Source organism: Hermetia illucens, chromosome 3 (assembly GCF_905115235.1).
Source record: "Hermetia illucens chromosome 3, iHerIll2.2.curated.20191125, whole genome shotgun sequence".
Classification (NCBI taxonomy): Eukaryota; Metazoa; Arthropoda; class Insecta; order Diptera; family Stratiomyidae; genus Hermetia; species Hermetia illucens.
In genome coordinates, this window is record NC_051851.1 from 158,633,346 (window position 1) to 158,653,336 (window position 19,991).

A 19,991-nucleotide genomic window follows, 5' to 3' on the forward strand; every position below is an offset into this window, starting at 1 on the left:
TTACTATCGTCTCTGCTACTCCTGTCACTTCTAGTTAATATTTTGGTTGATTTTCACGATTTTTATGGACGAATCCACTTTTCGAAAAGTATACCAAAATTTACTTCACCGCGCTCTGCGCCCATATCCTTGCTGAAAGTCCCAGGAGGAAAAATGGACAAGAATTCCTTTAATTCGATTTGCGATGCTCGCGACAAGTTTTTGTAAGCTGAAATAGGTTCTGTTAGGAGCCAACAACCGTTCACGGATTTTCTCATCGCAACTGTTACCCATTCTAATTTTCGACCGTAGATTTTTGGTGCTGACGTTGCTACCATATATTTTGTTTTATCTTCATTAGTGTGGTGCTTAAGATCTCTCCCGGCCTGCTCAATCTGGATGAAGGTAGATTGCGCATCTCAATATTGATAGCATTGACCAGTAGCTGGATGGACTTGAAGAGGCTAGCGCCTTTCGCACTTGCATCAAGGATCACTTTTTCTAGGGCCAGGTTATGCATGCACGATAGAGCATCCCATTACTTGCCGCACTGAGAACTTGACGAAATCTTGCCTATTGAGCAGTTCATCAAAATACTGGACCCATCGCTACAATACCCCCATTCTGCCGAAAATCAGACTTTTCTCCTTGTCTCCGCAGCATGTGCATCGAAGCGAATATGGCTTCATCTTTCTGACTTATTGGTAAAAATGTACTTCTCAAATTCATAGATTTGTTGGTTCTTCTTTTCTTCCTTTTTGTGCCTATGAAGGAGTTTCTCCACTTGATGGAGTTCGTGATAGGTCTCTGGATATGCCTCCGTTCTTTGAGATTGTTGCATTTCCCGGTATGCAGCATTCTTTGGTGCCGTTGCCAGCTTACATTCACCAAGGGACCAATCATTTTTGTTGCGATCGGAGCTAAGTATGTTTGTGTCCACCGAATGGTAATGCTCCTCGTATCGATGCTTCATCTCCAGGACCCATGTTAGCTCCTGTTATTCCGGTATCCATTTCCCCTTTATAGGTGTCTGTTCTGTTATGGATGGCTTCAACGTTCACTTTCCCCTGAAAGTCAGGAGCGGGGTTGTTATTTGAGCCCAGTGCACTGCGCCAACGAGATAGCGATCCAAGTCAGTATTTCTCTGCTTTTATGTTCTTCCACTTATGAAAGCTGAGGGATGCCTGCGTTCGATGTGCAAGTGGTCAGTTTGGTTGAAAGTAACCCCCTCTAGAGTGGGCCATGTTTGTTTGCGAACTACTTCCCATGCAAACTAGGTACTTCCTGTGACCATTTCGTGCGACACTGCAGTCCGTTGTTATTGGTGGTTTCATTCAAGCTATGGGAGTCGACATGTCGCCTGAATATGGCTCTGTCCTCATTCGGGCATTAAAATCTTCAAGGTATTCTTCATTGACTCGTTTTGATTACGGGTCTATTGCTGTAAAACCTCTCCAGTCCATTTTTTGGCTTCGTAACAATTATTTTCTGTTCAAAATTGACAGTCCTACCCAACCACCAATTTGGAAGACCGGTTGGCACAATCTGTCCTGCTTTCAGAAGCAGAAGACTCGCATTCACGCTTCCCCGTCTGCAGGTTTTTATTAAGAAAGAATTCACAGCGATCACCAGGTGGAAGTGGAAATAGTGTTCGGTAGTAAAGCTGTGGGTGGTGAGCAGAGATTTCCCAAGTTTTTTGCTCCATCATAGATACAATCTACTTTTTACCTTGGGACTGCTTTCACCGTTTGACCACCTTTCCTCCTAATGCACGACGATATTTTGAATTATATTTGGGAATTATCAGATCACTCTTCTCTCTACTTAATCAGCGGAGGTACACCAGCAAATATTTACTTAGGCCCAGATCATACATATGATTTCCTGACGCATGGCCCAATCTGAGCCCTACTCACCCTAGCCCTTGTCCCATGGTTCTATCATTTATACCCTAAGCCCGCATGCACGACTCCCACTGTCGCCCTCAATCCATATACCGGACAAGTCCTCATTTCGGCTAAGAAAAGCAAAAGCTTCCAATATCTTAAATATCATATAATCTCAAAATCCTTGTCCAACAACTCTGTCTTTAGCTTCAGGCAACAGTTCCACCGATTGCGACAGGCATAAACTAAACAACAAGCACTTCACTCCCAGTTGTATTACACGTCCAATATCCTGTTTCCGCAATTACTTCTATCATAATTAGAAAAACATCTCCAAACATTTTCCTCCTACGATTTGTCCATTTGCTACGACCTCACTAATTCCCCATAAATTACTGATACCGAAAGGATACAAAATCCTCTTTACCGGAGAAGATTAAAAGTTATCCTATTGTTTTTCCCAAAGCATCTCGGCCAAAGGTCAAGTCATCCGACCCTGCCGCTATTAATCAAAAATCCCAAGCTCAAGTCCAGCAGTCGGAATATCCCAAATATATTCTCCTCTTCCACATCGGTCTGAGTGTCCTGCCGAAAGGGATATACCCGGCTAAATAACTTAAAACAACATAAGAATCGAATCCAAAATTCGAGAAATCTCGTGTGTTGAATAAATACAAAATTTGGTTTCAGACGTTAATTTAGTTGGACTGGACCGGCCGGTCAAAAGGACTCCTTTCTCTCCGTCCTCTTGGCCCATAGTTTGCTAATGCCGGACCAGGAAAGTTCAGGATGATTGGATTATTCTTGTCCTGATATTGAAGGATTGCCTTTTGTCTCTATTACATACAAATATTAGCCACATCACACATACAAACATGCCATATCGACGGAGTATGATAAAATATTTACCGAGTTTGGAGAAATCATAATCCTTGATGTTGGAAGATTGGTGTGCAGTTCGTGTATGATTTCGTATTTATTTTAGTTGAGATCCTCTTCACAAGGATGAATCCTGGGCAAACAAAGTGAACTACGTGAGCAAATTACGTGGGCAAACTTTCCCTTGTCGATTTCCTTTTTAGCGAGGAAGGAAACAGAGAGAAAGTGGAATGAGAAAGTTAAACGTGATAGCCAGATAGATTACATATGATAGATAAGCTTTGAATATGCCGGCATTTATTCAAATACACACTGGGACCATCCTCTAACTTTGCACTCCTAAGTTTATCCTAGAAAGGAATTTTTGCTACCTGTACGGGGAGACAATTTTCATTTATAGTCCCCTGAAAGTCCTGTCAATATTTTCCGTTGACCCTTTCCGCACAGGGCACATCAGCAAGAAAATCAAGTGTGACTCAAAACTTTTCTTTTAAACCGAAGCTATACAAACATCAGCGTTTCGCATTGTACTCGCAAAACTGGTACCCCCCCCCCCCCATCCCTCCATCCCTTAATCACAAAACTTTAAGCCCATTCTTTATAGATGAAGATGGTCCTTAGCTCGGCTGTCCAGATCTCGTTTTTCAATTATCCAGTTCGACCATTTGGAAATTAAAGATTTCCGTATTCCGCACGCAACTCCCAACTTTTAGCCCCTCCCCCTGCGTAGTTAGTTCCTAATAAAATAATCTGTTTGGGATTCACCGATGAGGTGTATGACTCCGGCTATTTTGCTACAAGTTCTTATTGGCAGTGTTGGGGGTTTGTAGCGGCTCAAGTCGAAAAGTTCAGCATTGCAACCAAACTTTTAGCATATGGGGGGCGGAGGGAGTAGCGAAAGTAGAGCACATGAAGGACATAAGCAAATTCCGAGAAAGTCCGGGGAAATTTACTTTATTGTGGAATTAGACGACCGGAAAAGTTTTTCTGGCCTATTATGCACTTGGAAAATAAATTGCCTTGGAATGACTAGAAGGATAGGAGTGAAAAGTCCTTACTTGCAAGTTTTAGGGAACATGTGCAAGGACATATATAGGCCAAAAAATAAGTTTACGATTCATGTCTACATATTAGGATCACTTGGATTTATATTACGAATACAGGAGTCAAATCCTATGGGAAACGAGCAGAACTCCTTAATCGAACGAAAAGAAAAGCCAATTATTTCTTCTAAAGGATTAGTTTCGGTAACCATAAGGTATTAAGGGTTTACGTCTCTTGACCAATTTGATTAGCCAGGGGTATACGCTGCCTCAATCCCCGTTGAGAAGGGCGTCTTTCTGGCTTCTGTAAGTCCCCATACTTTCGTCCACCTCCATAGTTTCATGCACCCCTTTTGTCTTTCATCAATATTACGTTCTCTTTGGAAATTCTGTGATTCGTCAAGACGATGTTTTCTGCTTCCATCTGAAGGCTTGTGCTCCCTTTTCTATTCCCAAATTCAACCTTCTCGAGGGAAAAATATCATATATCCCAGATTTAGGTCGATTGGGTTCTAAATGAATCACAGAAGAGTGTTGAGCTGGCTGTGGCTGCTAGTGAATATGGTGTCCAAACCTCGTTTCTCCAGTTTTCGCTTCATTTAAGAGTCCTCGTTTGTTGATCAAACAGGTTTAGTCTAGGGCTATCTTGGAAGGGTAGCACGCGACTAATCATGTGGTTAAAAAAGGCAACTTTATGCTGAAAAGTGTGATCCAAAGTCTTGAAGATGACTCGTTTAATATCCATCGGTTTCTTGTAGGTCTCCGGGTACAATATCTGCTTTTTCTTCTTCAATAAGTCTGGTACTTGCCATTCCTTTTCCATCTCATGAGCAACTTCGATATTTGCATGTAGTCCATTGAAGGAGTTGAGTGTATTTTTGACTTTGCATTTTCTGATGATGGCGCAGATGTCATCCGAATACCTCTTGACGTCTGACCGGCAGAAGTTAACCTCGTTCCCAATTTGGCCACGAAGATTTTTCTGATGAACGGAGGGAGGGAGTTTCCTATCCAAACTCCTTTTGGCTGCTTATAATGTTCGCTCCCTTCGTCATACTGATTCTGACCAACTTGATATATTGTATTTTATTGCCTTCCCATTGTGAACCATCTTGTTGCTGACGTAGCCAATGCTCTACTAGATCGATTGCTTCTTTCGCCAGGATAATTAGAAAAAGGGCCTTGAGGTCAAAATGAAGAGAAGAGAACCGATTTGCTTTGAAGATTTTGTTGAAAAAATAACCTTATTAAAATCGGCTCATTGTCTGTCTTTCTTTTTTTTCCAAAGGTAGCAATCTTCCAAAGGCATTGATGCACATGTTCCAGCGCTAAAACCACCCTCCACTCCTACTCTTTCCCTGTAGAGCCATTGCAAGGCATTAAGTCGCTGGTTGAATATAGCTCTATCCCCTCCTTTCGCCCATCGATTGCATTCACAAACGCGCTTTTCTCGCCACCTCTGCCTATCTCAACCTTCACTGAGTCCACGCCACTATGTGATTACCTACATTTCGTTCCTCCTAGCATGCAAACATTTTCCTAATTAGAGTTTCCGATGATATTATTCCTCGCAAAGTCACCTCTAGGCTCCTCCTTTCCTCTGTGAATCTAGTATACTGGCACATTAGCATATCAGCAGCATGGGATCAAGCAGTGTACTGCAGGATAGACTGATGCGGAACATAGCTCCCTGAGGCCAACCTATCTTTCTCTAAGGAGGAGTTGTCTCTCCTCTGGGAAGGTGTGTACCTTTTCAGGGGCCAAGCCTCTCGTCTACCAAGACCGTTAGTGACTGGTGATAGCCACACCCTGTACGAGGTGACCCTACTATTAACAAACCGCTACGGATCTAGACTGGGGAGTCGAAAAACACCTCCCCCAATCCAGGGTGCCATGCGAACCGTGCCCATTGGATAGTTTGCAATCGGGGGTAACTGACTGTATTCGAACGGAGCCTCACTGATACCTGGCCGCCTCAGTGAGTAAGTTAGATCTTACCGTGCTACGGGGGGCTATGGCACGGTGGACCTCTTAACCCCCATACTCGTGGGAATCAAATGAGTACAAAACTAGAAAAGAAAACAAAAACCAAAAAAGCGGGGCCCCGTACCGCACCAAAACTGGTTAATCAGGCGGAGGCACGTCTCCGAATTACTGAAAGCCAGGTGACTACACCCAAGAAGGGAGAAGTTGGGACGTCAAGCAGTGGATCCAAGGTGAGCATTGGTATACTGCGTGGACTACAGCCAATGAACACCACTGCTCAAAGAGCAGGGACCAGCAAAAGCACGTCTGGGATAAATATAACAGACGTCAGGAAGGAGACAGGTCTCATTGGCACCAGGGTTAAATGGTACCTGCGCTATCTGAAGGAAGGCCTGAAACCAGTAGAGGCCCTTAAGAAGGCTCAGGATAGACCTAAGCCATCTCTACCGGAGCCGAGAAAGCGGGGAGCAGCAGAGATCAGCCCGCATGAAGGGAATGCTCCCAAAAAACGCAGACCTGAACCCACGGGAGGAGAAAACCCGGGCAGGTCAGGAGTGAAGGCAGGACTCAGGAAGCCCGGCATTAGCTATGCTAGTGCGGTCAAGGGCATTCGACTGGCCATACTGCCAAAAAGGGTTCCCGAGCAAATACTCACTCGGGAGGAACAGGAAATCATTGAGGAACTTGTCGTCAAGCAGATGATCAAGGGTTGGACGTCGAAACTGGTGTTCACCGGGATACGCTTTCGACCAGGCCTTATACTGGTGGACTGCGCGACGGAAGGTACCGCAGAATGGGTTAGAACCATAATTCCTAGATTGCCAGGCTGGGAAGGGGTGGAACTGTCAACATGTGCTGGAGATGATATACCAGGAGCCCACATGGTGACAGTTTTTCTCCCAAAGGCCGCGGCAATAGAAACAGAAGACCTTATGAGACTCCTAATTGCTCAGAACGAAGATCTCCATACTCGACTATGGAGAGTCTTCAGAAGCAAGGTGGAGGGAAAGGGTAAACTCCTCACGATCGGGGTAGATGACCGATCCCTAGAAGCAATTAAACGTCGGAGTTGTCATATCAACTACCGATTTGGCAAAAAATGTTCTTTTCTCGAGTGCTTCACAGGTCATCAGCGGAAAGGGCGTCATAAGATCTAACTGACTGACTATTTGCGGAAACGGATCGATGAACAAAAGTGGTTGAAGGCTCTACTGACCGTGTTGCGTGGCACGGTCGAACTGCAATACCGAGCGAAATCCCGAGAAGTTCAACGTAGTGTACGCCATTACACTACGCTGGTCTGGGAAGAGGAAGATGTATACCGCATCACGAAAAAGCTTACATATGATTGCTAATCTTTCGATGGTCCTGTGAAGGACGTTAACAGTCGACTTCTCATCCACGATAAAGAACAACTGAAGAGTTGGAAAGAACGCTTCACTCGGGTCCATTACCGTATTACATCCGGAGAGGTTCCTCCTCAGGTGGATGATATGGCTAGTCACCGTAACATGCAGATACGGACTGTTATCCAATTAGAAAACAAATCATTTCGGCCATCAATTCACTCAAACCGAGTAAAGCCGTTAGGCTTGACAGTCTTCCCGCAGAGTTATTTATCGCTGCCCTCCGGATCCTGCTTCATCGACCACATCAACACACTACGGAGCATTTTGGAACAGTGCACGGCATTTACATATTCACTACACCTGTTCTTCATCGATTTCTAGAGAGCTTTCGATTGCATGAACAGGGAGTGTATCTAGAGTCCTCTACGTAGGAAGGCCATTCCAGAGAAACTAATAGCTGTTATCAGAGCGATATATGATATTCCAAATGGTACGTGCTGCACCGAGGTAAAATCTCCGAGGATCTTGAGGTCCAAGCGGAGTCCGAGAGAGTTGCATCCTGACACCAATATTATTTTTTCTCGTTATCAATGACGTTCTTCTTGCTCCCCTGCCGGAGGATGTAGAGGAATTAAATGGACGATGACATTTTTCCTCAAACACCTTGACTACGCTCTTGACAACTGTTTCATCCCTCATCGGTTCATGGACCTTGGTCAAATGGCTCTGGATTTGGAAAGAGGGGCAAGTAGAATCGGAATGAAGATAAACACTAACAAGGCCAAAGTTCTCAGTTTGACGGAGTATCGCGCTCTGCCTATTTCTGGAAAGCATCGAAAGCGTCGAACAATTTGAATATCTAGGAAGCGTGGTTTCTGCCGACGGCAGCATCACGCAAGATGTTGTCCCACGCATCAACAGCGCTAGATTCGCTTTCGCTGCTTTATCTAAAATCTGGAAATGCAGTTATTTCAACACTAAGATCAAGTTGAGATTGCTCTGCGCTAGTGTTCTTCCTGTGTTGCTGAAAGTGAACTCCACTGTTACTGAAAAGATTCAAATTTTCATTAATACCTGTTTACGACGTACATCGTACTATCTCAAACGAAAACTTGATCCGCGCACAGGCTTGGCACTCGTATGCAAAGTGATAGGACTAAAGTGGCAGTGGATAGATCATACGAGTACATTAAGGAAGGCCGACAATTTCATTGTGGGCTATGCCATGCAGTAGAATCTACTCTCCCAAGGTGGCCGGCGAGCTGATCGTCCCAAGGATAAATACTTGGCCCAGGACAGCAGAGGAGGAGTGCGAGCATTTTAGGAAGTTATGGGGGGAACGCATTTTAATCAACCACGAGCGGTGGGGCGTGGAAGCAGTGAGTCAGTATTGGTATACGTCAAAAGCTGTTCTTAGACCTTGGAGGCGGACTGTAGTTCAGTATTTCCAGCTGAAAGGTCTGATTTAACAACAAGCAGGGCATGTTCGACTGAGTGTTAAGATCGATCGGGAAGCTGGGAGTAAGGATGTCTGCAATTGGAGTCACAGTGCTCGTCGTTAATAAGTTTAACTCTGTGTTGATCATTATTGAGTGCGAATTGTAATGAATACGAGAACCACCGTATTCAGTCCTCGTTTAAGGATTGAGAAAGTTCTGAGTCTACAACTTTCTAACGGACCAGGCCAACTAAAGGAAAATTGAATCCACTAGAAGCTGTGAATACGATTATTAAAAATGAAGAAATTTCGCTAAATCTGGGAGTCGAACTGTGGAATTTTCATGGAAGTTAAAGAGCCCATAATTAAAGGATTCAACCCCCCTCCCCCTTATGTCGATGACCCTGTAATTTTGATTTTGCTATTCAATATTGCATTACTAGTATTTATCTTTGTGAAGGAAGAGCTCGCTGATTCAGTACAAAGCTGGTAAAGCACATTCCTAGCTCCTGCTGAGCTACTATTCAGAATCAATCATACAAGCAAACAAATCTGTGCAAATATGACTATGATCTCATTATGGAAATTCATACATGTATCTTGCAAATTAATGGCCAAACATAATAACTATGAAGTTATTAAAATAGCGGGCAAATCCCCCAACAGCCCATGGTGCCCGCGGTATATTTCCTTTAACAGAATTCCACAGAGAAGAGAGCCTTCATTGTTGTAACGCTAGTTACGATAATAACCCGGAACAGCATTATCATAATTGTCGAATTATAACTTTGTGGTATTAAATTCATATGGGGGCTGAGGCTGGAATCAAATGCTTGCATTCGCGTTGGATGAACAATAGAAAGCCTGAACGGAATTCGAGCTGGGTCCATCCAGCACAGTAACTCAAACCACCACAAAAAGGACACGCTACCTGTTGTATCCTTGCTATTATAATAGTTTTAGTTGGTGAAACAATAGCTGGTTTTTGTTATAATAAATAATAATGCGTGGGGCGTGTTTTAAATGGATGATATTAGTGCCGAAATAACCATTAAAAATAAAGATTCATTAATGCATTCATAATCTACAAAAATATAATTAGGAGTGGCTTTGTTAAATTTTATGAGCTGAATAATTGGAATTGGTTCATTAAATAATTAGAGATTTCAGGTGGATTACTGTTCGAATGCAGTTATTAGGGACAGGCTTCCGGAACCAAGTCCGAGATTATCCTTAATTTCGTTTCAAAAATGCATTTAGGGAAGGGATCTCTATTTTAGGTCAAAGTAAATTAATACCAATAATTTAAAACGAAAAAAGGATAAATACGATTAAAAAACTATTCTGAAAAAACACGGTATTATTGACGAACGGAACACAAGAAAGTAGGGTCGTAATGAAAAAATCTGGGTCCTGGTAAAACTTTCCCCGCGCCTTCCAATTATCCTTCTAGCTGCAGCTGTTTCATTGGATCTCTATTCAGATCCCCCAGGAAATTGTGAACCTGAGGAGAATGACCTCGTCTTTTTAAGCCTAAACAACCTAAAAATATATAGTGAAAAATTGGGGAGTTAAGCAGTGGTGCCAAGCTCAATATTGGCCTACTGCAAAGACCGCAAAAAATTAAGGTCCTTAATCAGAAAATGGAGACCAGCAAAAGTACGTCCGAAGTATATCAGACATAAGGAAGAAAACGCACTATCTGAAGGAATGCCGGGAACCAAAAGACGCCCTTAGGAAGGCTTGGGGTGGACGTGAGCCTTTAGCGGCAATACCGAAAAAAAAGAGAAACAGAAAAGAGAAGAGAAGGATACTCCGAAGAAACCCAAATCCGAACATAAAAGGGAGGAAATCCGGGATAGGCTAAAAGCGAAGGTAGTGTGGAGGCGTTTTTGGGTTTTTGAATTAAAAAATAAATTACATTTTGCAATTATTATATTTTTTAGAATTAAGAAATGTTTGAAATTACTTAATGTGTTTAACTACAATTAGTATAGTTTAACAGAAATTAGTGACCCTGGGCGACAAAACCTATCCCAGCCAGTGTACTCGCGCCATTCGTCCAGTGCACATTCAAGAAAATCTCGAGATTATAATATAAAAAGAAACCGAACTACACTTCCGTGATTCCAGCTGCCCCCTCTTCAGGTATGAGCTCAGGATCAACAATACAGGTTGCTCGTCGCGCCGGCGTTCTGGAGGAGTGTTCCTACTCGAAATTAAAGGGCACCCGATTGTTGATAAGTGAGTCAGGAAAGCTGAATCACTTGCTGATGGACCTTAGGCAACCGCTCCCCGAGCCAACTACGGCATGAGATGAACCAGTTGGATGGGGATAAGGTCGCGTTTGTGATTGCAGTAACTTCCGGAAAATACCCAGCCCATCTTAACCTGTGCGGACTCTGGATCATTGCAGGTGTTAGCAAACACTGCTGGCAAAATCACGTGACGCAGGCACGCCCTTTGGTTAGTGAAGTTTTGCGGGGAGCCACGGGCCAAATTGTTGAGCTTCAGCAGACGGTGCCAACTCTCGTGGCTACCGTCTCCAAACTAGCGGCAACAGTCGGAGCTATGCGCTCGGGTGGTAGGTCCCGAAATCGTTCGCGGTGCGCCAGCCGAAATGGGCGGGAAGCTCAATGAGTCCTGCAATTTGCTGGTACCACCACATCTTTGCCAACAAAGCAAAGAAATGTATCCGCCCGTGCACGTTCACGGCCTCAAAGAACTGAACTCGTTGGGAACTCCGGCGACGGCTACCCAAAACGCAACTCCACGCTGCTTAACAATACTAGATCGCTTGAGTAAGCACCATAACCTGATCGACACAGGCTCAGACGTCTTAGTTCTCCCGGTATCCGCAACAACTCAAACTAGCGGCGGCAAATTCTTCGACTATATACACTTACGGCTACAGGCAAGTAGACGTAACTCTGGGACTTCGAAGAGCGTTCTCATGGCTGACTGTAATTATGCGGTGTTTCCAACGATTAATTATCTGAAATAATAAAAAACTTGTGGTTCCTTGTTCATTGGTGTAGATATTTATTCTTGCAAATATCGATATTTCGGGAACCACTTGTTCCCTTCATCAGTGCTAACAAGTCGGTTCTCATGGCGTTTCGTTGTAGGGGATATCAGTACTCCCATATTAAGGGCAGACTTTCTAGGCCACTATGGATTGCTAGTGGATCAGCAGAATAAGTCTCTTATAGATTCCGTAACTTTGCTCAGATCTTCTGTCAGTCTTTCGAAAATTTTTGAAGAAGTAGCCAACCCTCGCATTTGCACGCCAAAAAAATAGCATAACTAAAGAAAGTAATCTTTCGAAGGCAGCTAAGCATGATGTGCAGCACCACATTAGCACGGCTGGCTCTCATATGTTCTCGAAGGTGCGTCCACTACTTTCAGGAGACATACGTATTATCTTGAATAATTCCTTTTCTGAACATATGTCCAGCTGGTGAATTATGCCCCGTCAAAATGCCCACAATACTCCTGCAAGTTTTCCTGCTTCGCTACAGGATAAACTTAAGAGGTAGAGTTCAATCCCTGAATTCCTGAACGATTTTCGAGATGGTCAAAGGACTACTCAATGCCCTCAGTGCAGTCTGGCTATCACTGCTGATAGCGATTCGCCCGCCCTTCAACTGTTCGTCAATCAACCAGTTCGCCGCCCTTAAGATCGCATATACTTCGGCTTGAAAACTGTTGCCTATTGTCCCAAAAGAAAAGCCCACTTTTGGTTTTTATTCGAGAGGTAGACTTCAGCTCCAGATCCCAGTTCAGTTTTTGAGCCACCGGTGTAGAAGACTTCCGTTTATCCCGAGAATCAGAAGGCATTATAAGCACTGGATTCAGTCCAGTAACTCTTCCAGTGCTCTCTGCCCGTTCCAAGATCCCAATTAACAGCAAACACAGCCACGTCATCAGCACAACCTTGAGCGTGTATTGACAAATTTTATAGTTCACATAGTCGGTCAGCATATACCACAGAAGTGGTGATAGCAGACCTCCTTGGGGGCATCTTTCGTTGCTTCTGTTGTTAGGTAGTGACCGACACCCACTTCAGCACATAGCAATCTCTACGTTCGCATAGCATAGATCCACTTAATTAAAATATCATCAATACCATGCAATCTGGCAGCCTCACAATCAATCAATGTCCACGAACACCCCCATCGCGTACTCACCCTTCAGAGTTGCATCCTCTATCATTGAAACCAAAGAATGAAGAACAAATTCACAGGAATTTCCACGCTTATAAGCATGTTGGTTTTCACTAAGTGAGTGCGACCTAAGCGTCTTCCCACGAATGTTGTGCTTAACCAGTCTCTCCGAACCTTTCAGTAAGAATGAAGTCAAGCTGATCTGTCCGAAGTTCTTTGAACTAGAATGCCATCTTTCTCCCCCGGTATTAAGACTACCTTAACCTTCTGCCAAGAGGTAGGCAAGTAGCCCAAAGCAAGTCATGCTAGAAAAATGTTTCTTAGCAATCGCTCTAAGTGCTCCATACCTACCTTTAGCATTGCAGAATAGATCCCATCCATGCCAGATGCTTTGAAGTCGTCAAAGGACAGGCAATGAAAAGGTTACAGCTGCCATAGCTGTAACCTTTTCATTGCTAATAACCGTTTTTGCAGTGTTCCAGGTCGCCTTCCAGCATTTACGTGTTGAAGGGGTTGAAAGAACTGCCAACTCCAGCTTTCCACTTCTCTCACCCATTCTCCCGGATGGTGTACTTCCAAAAGAGAGTGTGTACTGACTCCAGTCTGGATCTCAGGAAAGTACCATCAGGTTTTCTGAGAGAGTCCAACCTAGCTGACCCATCCTGCACAGCTTTGAAGTTTCTCTTTCGCCTTCCAGTTCCTCACAGTACGCTTTAAAGGAGCCTCGTTTCGAACACTTAACGAGCCTCTTATATTCACGCTATACGTTCCGGAAGTCTAACCAGTCTTCATTCTTTATTACCTTTACAAGCACGGCTCAAAAGTCGCGTGGTTGATTTCCTGACTTTTTGCAGTTCCCGATTCCACCAAAGAACCGGTTCACCGCTTTGGCTTCGGGTGTGAAATTCATTTTCAAGCTCCAAAGAAGTCCTCAGTCGCCCAGGGAACTGCACCTTATTGCCAAGTAGTTCATTGAACTTTGTCCACTTCATTTTCCTAAGGTTCCGTCGTTGTATTACAGACTATTTGCCTGCAATAGTCAGATTATATTCTACATATCTGTAATCTGATTGTGAAATCTCGTGCAGCACCTACCAGTGTGTAATAACTCAAACACTTTTGAAATACAGATTGTTAGGATAATTACTTCACTTTATCTCGGTCCCAAGAAAGTAGGGGCACACTATACGTTTGCAGTCATGAGACCAGCTAAAGTGTTGAAATCAAATAGCTTCTCTAATCTTGGATTGCATTTGCTTCTGCCCCAACAAATATGTTAAACGTTCGCATCGCAACCAATTAAGTGTTCGAGACCACTTGATTCTGCATACGCTACCGAATGCTCTTGCACCACAAAAAATCTAGAGGCAGTCCTTCAGAATTGTCAGCCTCGCTACCAGCAGATAGGAGGAGGCTTTGGCCTGCTGCAGATTAATTTAACCAATCTTCATGTTTTTCGTCATAAACTTAGTCTAATTTGTAATGGAAAACAGTTAAAAACGTGTACCACGGTCGATGTTTGATAGGGTTTCCCCCACACCGTACCGGACTCGATCCCCTCGCCCCCTCCCCATATATCACCCATGAAATGTCTCATCTCATCACGCACAGCATTTGTCTGCGGTGTCCGGTTTGCATAGATTCGATCACACGAACTAGCATCAGGTCAGTTTCGTTCACGTCCCTGGCTTCCCTTTCTTCCGCCTGCTCCGTAAATGGTGTACGAAAAGTTACTAGCAAGTAGGATTTACTCTGTAGTCCCTTCGCCAGTGCGAACCCCCGTACGAGGGCTCCACCACTATATGCACTATCCTCCTCGCGCAACTCCATTGTGCCAAAGCGCACCGAAGATGCTGCAATTTGCTTTATCTTGTGTAAGTGGAAGACCATAATTGTTCTGTGCTCTCAAAGTGGAGATGATGCTCTACCGTTTCTTGATATGATTAAATTTCAATCTATCTAAGAAAAAGTGGAGCACATTCAGAATCTTTTGTTCCAGTTCGAATACCAAACCAAAGCCCTCCACGTTTGTAGATTTGTCCTTCCTGGCATTCATGAACATTACTCTCCAATTTCCGAGGTCCATGCCTTAGTTCTGTTTACCCAACATACGGATGATGTCCCCTGCCTTCCTTCGAGGACCTGGTAACCAACATCCAACATGTTCTATTCCGCGCAGCTCAGTGTTCACAATAGGGAACTTGGGCTGACAGCCAGGACTCAATGCCGAAATTACCTACTTGAGCCACTTTAAGGCAGCCTCACCAGTGCACTCCAAATGGAGATGCCCATCGCGAAAATCTTGATTGTTTAGTCTAGGCTAGATGCTACCTAAAAACATTTTTCAGTTGAGTATTTTCGGAGAATGAGTCCTGCCTCACTTCAAATTTATACTCCTTGACTGCTAATTCCTAAGATTTGTTTCCTGAAGTTACTAACTGGGACCTTTCATTTGATACCACACATGGCTGTGTTCGAAGAACAAACATTGGCACCCCCTCTCTACTTAACATAACATAAACTCTACAGAAAGTCATATCTTTCACGGTATGCCCAAGATCTCCACGTCTGCATATTTCCACCAAATTGGAGTTTTACTATATCATTGATAACATAAATTAACTAAAACCATTCTACCATTATCTAAATTTTCAATCGTAAATGCATAGTAAAACAGCATTGCAAAAATAAATAGTGAAAAGTAGAACTCAGGAAAGATACCAGCCAGAATGAGGGAAAATTCAGAAAAACATTTGGTCACTGGCAGACCAGCCCCGAGCAAAGAACATATTTAAACCGCAGGGGAAAACCAAAATCAAAGAAACTTGGTCCTGGCTTTCCCATGTTATTTGATTTTCACTTCGACCAACCAGACCAAGTGTAACTTCACTTTTCCCCAAAAAAAGACTTTTGTTTTTCTTGCATACTTTCCCTGGTTAGGTACTTATCTATTTTCGACTCCGACAAAGGATAAAAAGATACATAAACTTTGTGAAAAACACTCACGTATTTTTACGATGGTATTTGTCAGAGGAATTTCTTTAATTTTTTTCCCTCCCTTGAATATACTTTTCCTTTTTTTGCAGCTTTCTATTTAAAGGACGATAGAAACAATAGAAGTCCTAGAGCAAGAATAGCGAAATGTTGGGAAGGGATGAGATCATAGAGGATATACGGAAGAGGTGAAATCAAGCTATCCTAGATTTTTACTTAGCCAAGCAGGGAAGCATAAACACGGGTCGACTACGACGAATTTCATCCTCACGGGAGCATGCAGGATATCAGGATGGTGTGCCGGGATGCATGACGCCGCCGCTGGCATGACGTGGTTGTAACTGTGAAAAATAAAGCAGTAGCAGCAGCGCAAGCATCGTAGAACAAAAGTGAGGATGAAAAAGAGCATACATGTGAGGATAAATTCCTCGCCAGAAGTGTCCGCCGGGGAAATTTAACGCTACACTGATCTTAGAGTTTATTTTTGTCTTGTTTATCATGCGATATCTTTTCTCGCTCCCTGGAGTGACGCAGAATGGTGGCTGATGAAGAGAGGAATGCAGGCTTGAGCCGATTGTTTCGTATACGCCCTACTAACTACGTATTGCGTTGCGTTTTCCTTTAGTTCAACTTTGCATTTTTAAGTTCTTTTCAAAGTCTATTATAAGCTTCTTAATGTTTACTGGTTATTATGCACCTATTAATCATTGCATCTCAAGCGAGCCTATAACCGTTAGGAATGTTAGTATATTCCCTACTTCCTCATCCTTCAACTTTGCATCTGGTGTTAAGTGTACTCACAGAAGCTTTGACCTTCTTTCCACAAGTACCGGACACTGTCCCAGGACGTGTATAGAGGTTTCATCACACTCCGCACAGAACCTGCAGACTGTGCCCGTAGGTATCCCTAGGTTCCCTAGGTGATAGTCTAGCTGGCAGTGAGCAGTGAGAATTCCCACTATGATTCGGAGGTTTTTTTGGTGAGGTTTAAGCAATCCTTCGTGCATTTGGGTTCGTATGCCCCAAGATGCATAAGACTTCATTCCGGATAGATCCGCCCAGTATAGCTCCCTCAGCCGTTCCTCTTCATTTTTAATGTTATAGCCATGAACCCTTTTGCGATTCTGGACAAGGGTTCTAGCCCAGGCATCCCTGCTCCCTTCTTGGCTAGTTCGTCCGCTGCCTCATTGCCTTTCAATCCAACATGGCCTGGAACCCAGAGTATCCTGACGTTATTGAACGAGTCGAACGTACTCAGTCTCCCAAGGCATTCTCATACCAGTTTAGAGTTCACCTGGTTTGACCTAAGTGCCGCTGTCAGTCAGAATAGTAATGTTCTGCCCTTCCTTTGGAGATTAAAGGAGGCACATCTGTCTATGGCGTATATTTACGCCTGGAATATGCTAGTGTGCCTGCCCATTAACTCTAAGTACATATTCCTTGGACCAATCACCCGGACACCCGCTTCCTCTCCTATGAGGGATCCGTCAGTGTACCAAGTAATCAGTTGCTGGTTTAAGCCGTATGTCGTAGCCCTGCTCTCCCAGTTTGCGTTGTTACTCCAACGTTTTCAAAACTTCTTATCGAAGTGAAACTTAGTTGTCATGTTGTCCTTTGGTATCAATAATTCGGGATACCGCCTAGAAAGAATTTTAATCTTTCTTCGATTTAGACAGCTCCTCACTTAACTGATACTCCCGCCATCCTGAAGATTGCCTTCCTTGCCTGCATCTGTACGTTCAGATGGAGAGAATTAAATCCCAGAAGGACCTCCAGGGATGCCGTTGAGTATCTTCTCATTGCCCCACTGACACACACATAAGCCATTCTTTGGACTTTGTGTAACTCCTTGCCTTGTGTGCTGAGTTCAGTTCTTTCTGCCCAGATTACCGCCCCAAAGGTAATCATTGGACTTATTGTTGCTGTGTATCCAAAGCAGTACCTTTGGGCGGCAATCCCATTTTCCTACTATGGACCTACAAGTCATCAGAGCCCTTGTAGCTTTCCGACATGCATCTTCCAGAGAAATTTTTTGTCTAGCGTAATTCCCAAATATTAGAACTCGGTTTCACGTTTCACCTCCATGTCATGTAACCTTATGGCTCTCAGGTGATCAAGCTTACGTTTCCTAGTGAACGATACTATGGTGGTTTTGACTGGATTGATACACAGTCCCACCCTCCAGCACCAGGCACTAGTAACCCTTAATCCAGTTTGGAATCTATCACATAAAATATCCTCATATTTGCCCCTACAGATTAAAACAATGTCGTCCGCGTAACCCTGGAGATGTATTCCAGTATTTGTCAGCACGTCCAGGAGTTCCACTACCATACTCCACATAAGCATTGAGAATACCCTGCCCTATGGACAACCTTTAGTAGTATTCATGACAATAGAATTTGTACTTGTCGACACTTCTATTTGCCTACTCTCTAGCATTTTGCCCATTCAGAAAGCCAGAATGTTTCCCACTCCGTTGAGGATCAGGGCATCTTGTATCTCTGTGGGCGATGTGTTATCGAATGCTCCTTCGATAATCAAAAACGCACACAGTGCTACTTCTTTTGTTTCCATGGCATCCAGTAATACACCCGTTAGCTGATACAGAGCAGTTTTGGTTGACCGTCCTATCCGATAAGCGTGTTTACACTGATGTAGGTGATTACGCATGAGAACGTTAGTTCTAATATAGTTGTCAATGACCTTCTCCACCGTTTTAAGTACGAACGATATTAGGCAAATTGGTCTGAAAGATTGAGGGTGAAAAAGATTCGTTTTAGCCGCTTTCGAAACAAAGACCACTTTTGCTCGTTTCCATGCCCTTGGTATATATCCCAGAGCTACGCTGCCCTTACTATCCTCAAAGGGGACTCTAAGATAATTTCTAGACCTTTCTGGATTAGTGTTGGGAAGATGCCATCTACTCCGGGTGATATCAGTGAAAGTTCCCATTGCCCACTTACCCTAGCTTCCGAACATACCTCTTTTGCTAGTTTCCAGTTCTCCTTTCTTCCTCCTTTATTGTTGTTGGGGTTGGGTTGTTGGGGTGTCAGGCAGAATGTTGTAGCCTGCCGTCGTGGGGTAGGACCCCGGTTGTTTTTGTGATTTATTCGATCCTTTCACAGAATTCCCGGGAGTTGTTCTGTTTTGCTTCCCTGATCGCGTTGCTATATGCAGTCAGGTCAATTTTGAACCTCTGCCGGTCCCCGGTTTGCTTTGCCCAGTTGAAGGGTTTTCGTACCTCTGTTCTCATTCTGGCTGGGTTCCTGTTCCACCAGGATACATCCCTTGATAACTTAACTGTCTTACCCGCACAGCTGGCCTCGTATGCGTCAATGACGACTGTGTTGAGGTTTTTCACCACTGTTTCTAGTTCCAGTCCACTCCTAATGTCACCGTCTCTTGAAAATGAGCCATGTTGTTGCACAGGTGGGTTGCATAGGAATCCCAACCCGCTCCCCTGAGATTCCTTACTATTCTTTTTATCTCGAAATTGCCCTCAATGTCGAATCTGATTAGTTTATGATCGGAGAGAGAAGGCTCATCCGATACCCTCGAATTCCTGACCAGCTCGCTCATTAGCGTATTTCCTAGAGTTATGCCTAGTACCGCTTGTGAAGAGCTGATCACAAGTGTTGGAGTGTTCGTATGTTATATATTTTCTACCTTATTGCTAAAAATAAATTCAAATAAAATTCTCCTCTTCGACTGGTGTCGCTGCTTCTCCAGACTTTGTGGTGGGCGTTGGCATCACCCTCTTTTCACAGTACTTCAAGAAGCACAGATAATCCAAACATATTAAGAAAAATAAAAACTGATTCTGATCTGAAACACGTAAGAGAAAATATCAGCAGGATCCGGAGGAACTAAAAGAAGATTGCAAGTTGAAACTGCAGAGATCTACTGAAATCGATATTTTCAGAGCCAAAACAAACCATTAATTAGGGAGAATCCTTCGACCTAGATGTGGTAACATATAACGGCACAATATGTACACATTGCCTAAGTGAAGTAGTTAAAAGTGCAAAACCCACAAGATGCATATACTGACTATCATCTACCGTCGCGAAGGCAAATGATGGTACACAGACAGCAACGATACGACTGTCAGTGTAGGTAGCCGTCAAACTCCCAGACCCTGGAAAAGTTCATACTGGATAAGTCGTCTGTTACCAAAAAAAGCAGAACTTTTGAATAGATGCTTCAAGTGTCTCATGTACGAGTATGTTCAAGCCTTATCGATCCATCTGACCAATGCAGAAGGGCAC